An 8529-nucleotide genomic window follows, 5' to 3' on the forward strand; every position below is an offset into this window, starting at 1 on the left:
AATGTGATGCAGAGGCACTATGGTGAACACATTAAGCTTATGTATACTGACACAGGTAAATGTATATTAAAACTATTCTCTTGTGTATTTATTAATTAATATCATTATTACAGATTCACTAGTGTATCACATTATGACTGATGATTTTTACTCTGACTTGTTGGAAAATCCAAACTTGATGGATAGGTTAGACACGGCAGACTTGCCATCTAACCATCCGTGCTATACAACAGTACGTAAAAAGGTAGGTACCGGGTTTTTTTTCTGACCACAGAAAATGTTTGTTTGGGGAAGCCGGTGTGAAGGCTTACCAAGAAAATGTGTCTATTAGATCATTTAAGCACAAGCTATTGACAATCAGAACAAATAAATTGACGTACAACAGTTATGATGATAAGCGGGTTGTGCTAGATGATAAAATAAACACACTAGCTCATGGACACTACAGTATAGAGTAAGTTATCATAATTATATTTGAAAATAATTTTACTAATTTTACTTATAATTTTATAGAAAAGATGAATCTGAGATCTGGCCTGAACTCGAATTGCAGTTGGATCCTGAAGGACAGCCATGGACAGATTCAGATAAAGAATTACATAGAATGCTTGTACGATGTTTAATGGAATAGTTATACCCCCCCATTTTTGTAAACTGTTTTATGTATATAACCATGTTATTTGTTTGATGTATTTATATATATATAATTAATCATGTTGTAGTATGTTTCGGATAAAAATGAATGTATATATAAAACAATGTTAAAATGTAAATATTATTATATTTGTTAAAAAAAATTGTGTTACAATAATAAGTATTAAAATATAATATTTTTATGTCCACTCCTTAGGTTTCTTAATTTCAGCGATATTTTCTGCATCATTTTCTACAAGGTCTGATATTTGAGATTTTATGTAGTCCACATTATCTTCCAGATCAGATACTTTAAATTTTAAATTTTCGGTTAATTGTTCGATATTTGATAATTTTTGTTCAATAATCTTAGTGTTATTTTCAAGTTGACTCATTTTTTCATTTAATTCAAATCTAATTATTTTTATAGAGTCATCGAGTTTAGAAAAAGTTTTTTTAGTTTCACCAGCTTGTGAACTACCAAACACATTCATGACTAAAATTATTTTTAAAAAGTATATTATGTAAAAAAAATTATTTTTCTTAATATAATTTTCTTTGATGATTTTCAAACGAGTGTTTAAATCTGAAATATACAAGCACGTATCCTGGATCAATTTTCGGGGGGGGGGGGGGGAGTTAAAATATTTTATATTTTTACATTTTTACATTAATACATGAACTAAAAATACATAGTTAATAGTTATATTATAATTTAATAGATAATATTATGCACTACAAAACATAATAAAAATGTATACAAAAAATAAATAATTTAAAAAAATGGTTAAATACCTACAATTTTAATTCATAAAACAAAGTCAACTTTACGTGGCATTCTGGAAAATGTATTGATTATTACTTCAATATCTATTTGGATACCTCGATGGACTGACAATAAAGCTAAACCTGTTAGACGATCTTCACTGCAGCTTTTCCTCAAATAGGTTTTTAATCGTCTTAAAGTTGAAAAAGAACGTTCTGCAGATGAAGTGGACCCCGGGAGTGTTGCAAGTATAGATATTAAACACCAAATGTTTGGATAAAAGTCTTTCGACATGACGCCTAAAGTATCGATTGCAGATTTAGGAAGTTCGTTATCGGATACCGATTTCCATTTTTCCACCCACACCTTCAATTCTAATTCAAAAGTTTCATAAGTCGGTAAAAAGCTCTTATAAAAATCAATGCATTTTTTAAACTCATCGCTACTTGGTTTTAATTTAATTAAAAAACTTGAAATCAAATTTTGCAGCCCAGAAATAATGGAATTGTGTTTTATAAATCTTTCAATTAATTGACTTTTGAAGTAATCTAAAAATTACAAAAAAATAGATCTCCTATAATACTGTTCTGGCGAATCTGCCGGAATATTGTTGCGATAGGTAGATTGCCTAATTAATCGTGGCATTTTAACCGTTTCATCTATTAAGCTATAAATACCGACTCACAACAGATTAACATACATTGCAAATTAGTATTGAATATAAAGTTTATCAGTATCAAGCGGCAAGCGCGGATCCATTAAGATTACGTATTTTTGTGTTTATTGAAAAATGTATATTATAATATGCATAAATTGCGTTTTTGGTTTATTTCACACAAAAAATGTGGTATTATATAATATTATGTATGTCTATTAAAAGTTAAAATTTAAAACTATATCTACTATAACTACTTGTTCATAAAATTATAATTTTCATGAAAATTCTTACTTCTAAGAATATTAATAGCGATAATAAACTGATTGACGATACGAGTATTGTTAGGTCGCGTCACACTATTAGTGCTATTTTGTAAGCGAGTAAATATAAAAATAATCTCGCTTTGCTCAATATTCACAAAAATATATCAATAGATGTTGATGACATTATATCAAAAATTAGAAAAACAAAAATAGAAGGTTAAAAACTTTATCATTTAATTTTAAAAATTAACCATAAATAATAAAGGTACAATTTTAGTTAATAATGTATAGTTTGGTTGTTTTTTTAATTGCGTATTATCTTTTTGTCATTTCGAAAATATTACCCCCCTAATTTTAGTTCTAGATCCTCGTCTGACCTGTATATTATTTTAAAGAAATCTAGAATTCTCAAAGTTTAGAGTTCTATAACAGTTTAGCCTTCCAGTAAACTAAAACCTTGCTAATAGTCTATATAATTTTACAGTTTTAATGTACTTATTATTTGTATCATCATTTTTTCGGTAAAAATTATATGGTAGAACAAAATATTAATAGGATAAAATAATTCAAAGCTTTTGACCAAAATATAAAAAGATAATAAAAAATACTAAACAATGAGAAGGTACTTCAGAATTTTTTTCAAATATCTGGTCAATTGTATATTTATTTTGGTTACTATAGATTAGTAGATAAATTTTGGAAATATAACTGTATAAACACAATAACACACTGTTTTAAAACTGTATAATATAATATGGAATTATACGTTATTAATTTAAATACGTTTAAGAACCAGGAATTAATTTAACAAATAAATTATTGATAATATATAAGTACCTACTTAAATGTTTTATGGATTATTTAAGTTGGGCATAAAATAATTTACAATTTATATTTAATATAAATATATGTTATATTTTATAAATTTTTGTATCTATTTTTATTTTATTTGTTATTTTGTGTTTTATATTTTGATATTGTACAGTTTCTTTAAAATTAATAATAAGACGATTAGAAACATATATTACGACTTTTACATTAAAAAATGTCTGGTGGTAGGGTAAGGTTAGGTTAGGTTGAATTAAGTATTCAAAAATTAGAATACCTGTACTCGTATGTCCGTAGTATTAATTATATAAGTTTTAGAAAGTGACGCGGTCCCGCGTAACAGCCGTTTGAATCCAAACGGCATTTACGCGGAAATCCGCCGATTACTTCTCTTACCAACCGCCAGGTAACAACGGACGACACCGATGCGCGATAACCGCGCGCGGACGGATCGAACCGGTGACACCGCGCACCGGACCCAAGACCGTTAGTCTTGTGATCCGCGTCCTAGCACCCACACACACCTACTCGCCTAATATATATTTTCAGCTCCACATTTTTTTTGACTCCATCGCCAATTGTTTTTTTTTTGTTTTTTTTTTGTTCTCTTCTTTTCAAAATTACGTAGTGTAACGATAATAAAACACCACCTCATTTTCCCCAAATTGTGCGTTCAATTATTTATTTTGTTTTCCTTCACGTCTCACACCTCAGCCATCCCGTCCTCATCCATCAACCGACGTCGTCGCACTAACAGGCACCCCGTCAATTGGCTCCCCGGCGGGGAATCGAACCCCGGTCTCCCGCGTGACAGGCGGGGATACTTACCACTATACTACCGAGAGAACGCGATATCTGCTCTACCGATAACATCGACACTTATAAATTTTCTTACTTGAACATAACACCGGACAGCCGGACGTAATGGCAGGAAAATTTTTGAGTGAGTTGACCGCAACGGAGCTAAAGTACGAGTGCAGGCAACGGGGGCTATCGGAAGGAGGCACGAAAGATGCGCTCGAAATCCGATTAGCAGACCACCTCACGGGAATGGGGATACAGGCAAACTCCGTCCGGTTCCCCCCCATGGAAACCGATGGGACAACCGGGACCGGGACAGACAGTAACCCCGCGCTCAACGCCGGGCATACGGAGTCGGTCACAGACAACCGTACCCCCACCCCCGTGCCTACAAACACAACCAACTCCACACCCACGTGTACCACACCCATACACACCGCACAACAGGCCACGGATCTAATACTGTCGGCCCGTGGCATACTGAAAGGGGTACGAGAAGCGGCGCAAAACACGCCGCACACGGCCGGGTTGGACGCACGGCTAACCATGCTCGAGGACTACATGGCCCGCTTTGCCGAAGACCAACGTCGCTTAGCGGAGACAATGCGTCGCCTCGAGATGGGTATGTCACGTCTGACACCGGAAGCACAACCGGACGCACCCGTGCCAACTCGTCCCCAACGCACAACGTTATCTGGGCAGCACCGGAGCACGCCGGACGACCCGCCCACAGATAACGCACATAACTACACACACACCGACACACCAAACATCACGGACTGCGGAGCGAGAGGACCCGCGCTACGCGAATCACCGTCCGCGGGCAACCACCGCGCACACCGCAACGTCCGTTTCGATAACACGTCGTCCACCCCACACACCGCCGCCACCCCACACAGCTGCGTATTACAACAGTCGTTTATACCGTATGACGAAATACGCACAGTGAGATACTCACTGCCGGAGTTCCACGGAACGACGCCCGAGGACCCGGTACGGTTCATACATAGGGCCGAAGCCACTCTGTATAATACGCAGATAGAACGCACGGGCTGGACGAGCATTATCGAACCGCAGCTAAAAGGTGCGGCCGGAACCTGGTGGAACACCGTCAGGCTACTGGACTACACCTGGGACGAATTTCGTGCGAATTTTCTAAAAAAATTCAATAGCATGACAATACAGTCCCGGCTGCAGGAGGAGGTAATGACCGCCCGGCAGTCCCCAACGCAGTCGCTAACGGATTTCATTTCGCGCAAACACCAGTTAACACGTCGTATCAACAACGGACAAGTACCGGTGCTAGCTGAACCGCAGCTAGTACATACGATAATTGGACTAACGCGAAAGGAATACCGTACGCACATTTTACTGCAACGTCCCACCACATTCGCGGACCTAAGCCTAATAGCGGAAATCATGGATACACCGGATGATCCGCCCACACCGCCGTCACCAGCAGCGTTATACACAAAACCCGGACGGTCGCGTACACCACAACCGCCGCCACGGCAGCCGCGAACGCGGGACAACACGCCCGGCAGACCACTGCCGCGCGACCCGTGCAGGCACTGTGGCGGACCGCACTGGAATAGCGACTGTCCCGAAAACGCACCGGCTTCGGGAAACGCCAGATGAGTCGGCGGACATTTGTCCGCACCGCCGCCTCACACACACACACACACACGACCCACACCCAAACAAACAATGCTCGGCAACGCTGACGGGATATAACCTTCAGACGCACATCGACACGCTCGGCGTCATCGAATATATCGCCTCACACACACCACACAAAATTCGGTAGGTAGTAGGTCATCATCACCACACACAACGACCCTACTGCGGAATTTTCACGTGCGCCGTCGGAATGCGTGCGTAGTTCAGAGGTAACCGGAACGGACGCCCTGGTAATGGCGGTACACACCGCCACCAGGGACACCGATTTCGCGGTTGAGAACCAGTTACCCAACTACAGCACACACCCGTCGTCGAATGATGCTAAACGAACACGCCCCGACAAAATTCCGACCCCCGCGGTCGAACTCGAATTTAGGTCAGGCTTCGTAACAGCACTACTCGACTCACAGGCACAGAAATCATACGTAAGCCCGAACATTGCACACACACATGGCACACCCCACCACGGACAACCCACACACGTACGAATGGCGGACGGACACACCACAGTAACAAGCGGTACCGCCACATTCGAAGCCAGATTAGGTGACCTAACGGTCACTTTCACCGCAGCAATAATGGACACATTATACTGCGACGTGCTCCTAGGACACGACTTCCTCGTAGACAACGAAGTCACTTGGGACTACACGACGAGCACTATACACCTAGGTACACATAGGAGGACATCGGCGTGCTGGAAAGGCCGGACAGCCACCCCCCGCCCGACCGCAGATATCGATAAACTATTAATACACGGTGACCCACACACACGCGCGAAAATAACCGAAGTAGTTCGCGACTACCCGGACTTTTCAGCGGGAGGGTTGGGCGCACCAGATTAATCGAACACGACATCCTCCTTAAGAACCAAACACCAATAGCGCTAAAACCATATCCCTATCCGCACGCGAAACAGGTAGAAATAGACACCATGGTACGGGATATGGAGCAACAGGGACTCGTGGAACAAAGCACCTCCCCGTGGGCGGCACCCGTCGTTTTAGCGAAAAAGAAAGACGGAACGCACCGACTGTGCATCGACTACAGACGGCTTAATGACGTCACTGAGTCCGACGCGTACCCGATGCCCGACCTCAATACGTTGATACGGCAAATGCGAGGCGCAAAAATTTTTAGCATTTTGGACCTTAAGTCGGGATACTGGCAAGTACCTCTTAACCCAAACGCGCGAAAATACACGGCATTCCGGACACGTCGGGGTCTATACCAGTTCCGGGTCCTCCCCTTCGGCCTCAAAAACAGTCCCATGACCTTTGTACGTCTTATGAACGAAGTCCTGAGGGATATCTGGACGAGTTCGTCCGCGTCTACCTAGACGACATAGTGGTGTTTTCAAACACCACGGACGAACACCAGTGTCACCTGGACAGAGTTCTAGAGCGTCTACAACGATACGGGCTAACTTGCAACACCGAAAATGCACTTTCGGATCGACCGAAATCGCATTTCTCGGACACCTAGTGAACACCGACGGGATAGACAAACAACCGGAGAAGCTAGAGTGCATCATGCAATTTCCCCCACCCACAAAAATACGGGACCTACGGAGGTTCTTAGGCGTCTGCAACTGGTACAGCCAGTTGTAGACAACTACGACGCGGACACCATAGCACCCCTAACGAATAGGCTCAAACAAGGGACTAAGTGGGCGTGGACCGAAATCGAACAGGCAGCTTTTACGAAAATAAAACACGCGTTGTGCGATTCGCCGAAACTATCGACACCCGATTACGGAAAACCATTCTGCCTACAAACCGATGCTAGCGAGATAGGAGCAGGTGCCGTACTTTTCCAACGGGGTGACAGACCGGAGGAAAGACGGATAATCGCCTACGCTAGCAAAAAGTTTAGCGACACGCAGACTAGGTACGCCGCGGTAGAGCGCGAGTGTCTCGCGATAATCTGGGCGACCGACAAGTTTAGGCCATACTTAGAAGCCCGCCATTTTGACCTATTCACCGACAACTCGGCACTCACATGGCTCCACCGGGCCAAAAACACCAACTCCAAGTTAACCAGGTGGGCGCTACAACTGGCCAACTTGGATTTCACCACCATACACGTGCCCGGCGTACAGAATGAAGCGCCGGACATGCTGTCCCGCAACCCAGCCCCCGGGCCCCCCGTAGACGAGGACCTCCTCGAAGAGCGACTAGTAGGAGCACCAATCACACCGCTCACCACCACTAATAGTACGCCGGTCGACAATTTGTTTGCCACCGCGGACCCGGGAGACACCACTGGCGGGACCGCCATTTCACGCGCGACGCTCGCAGCCTGGCAGGCCGACGACCCCGAGACGCGAAATTTGGCGGAGAACGAGACGCCGGACGTCACGACGCGCCGCACCGGACGCACCGTAAATAAAACCAACAAATATGTTGTCACCGACGGTCTCCTACGAATAAATGTGCGCGGACACACGCCCATAGTCGTCCCGCGCACCAAAACACAGAACGTGATATGGACATACCACGATCACGTCCTCGCAAACCACCCAGGCTGGAAGGAAACGTATAGGGCAATAAAACAACGGTTTTACTGGAAAGGTCAAAAAAACGACGTACGGCTATACGTTAAGGCGTGTCACATTTGCGCGTGCACCAAACCACTAAACAGGGCGCGGACGACCCAATGACCGCCAGAACACCCCGCCACCCCTGGGAGGTAATTAGCATAGACCTCATGGGCCCCTACCCACGCACGAGCAGGGGAAAACAATATTTACTAGTCGCCACGGATATGTTTAGTAGATGGACCGAGGCATACCCACTCGGAACAGCCACTACGAAGACGATAACCGAAACACTCGAAAGAGAATTTTTTCCCCGGTTCGGATACCCCCGTGTGTGCCTAAGCGACAACGGCCCCCAATT

General features: G+C 43.1%; 1 non-coding gene across 1 annotated transcript; it reads right to left on the reverse strand.

Annotated features, from left to right (window-relative positions):
* Positions 1-3921: 3921 nt before the first annotated feature.
* Positions 3922-3994, reverse strand: Trnad-guc (transfer RNA aspartic acid (anticodon GUC)). The gene has a single exon. It is a non-coding gene; the product is annotated as a tRNA-Asp (tRNA).
* Positions 3995-8529: the final 4535 nt, after the last annotated feature.

The sequence above is a fragment of the Aphis gossypii genome, unplaced genomic scaffold (assembly GCF_020184175.1).
Source record: "Aphis gossypii isolate Hap1 unplaced genomic scaffold, ASM2018417v2 Contig00654, whole genome shotgun sequence".
Taxonomy (NCBI): Eukaryota; Metazoa; Arthropoda; class Insecta; order Hemiptera; family Aphididae; genus Aphis; species Aphis gossypii.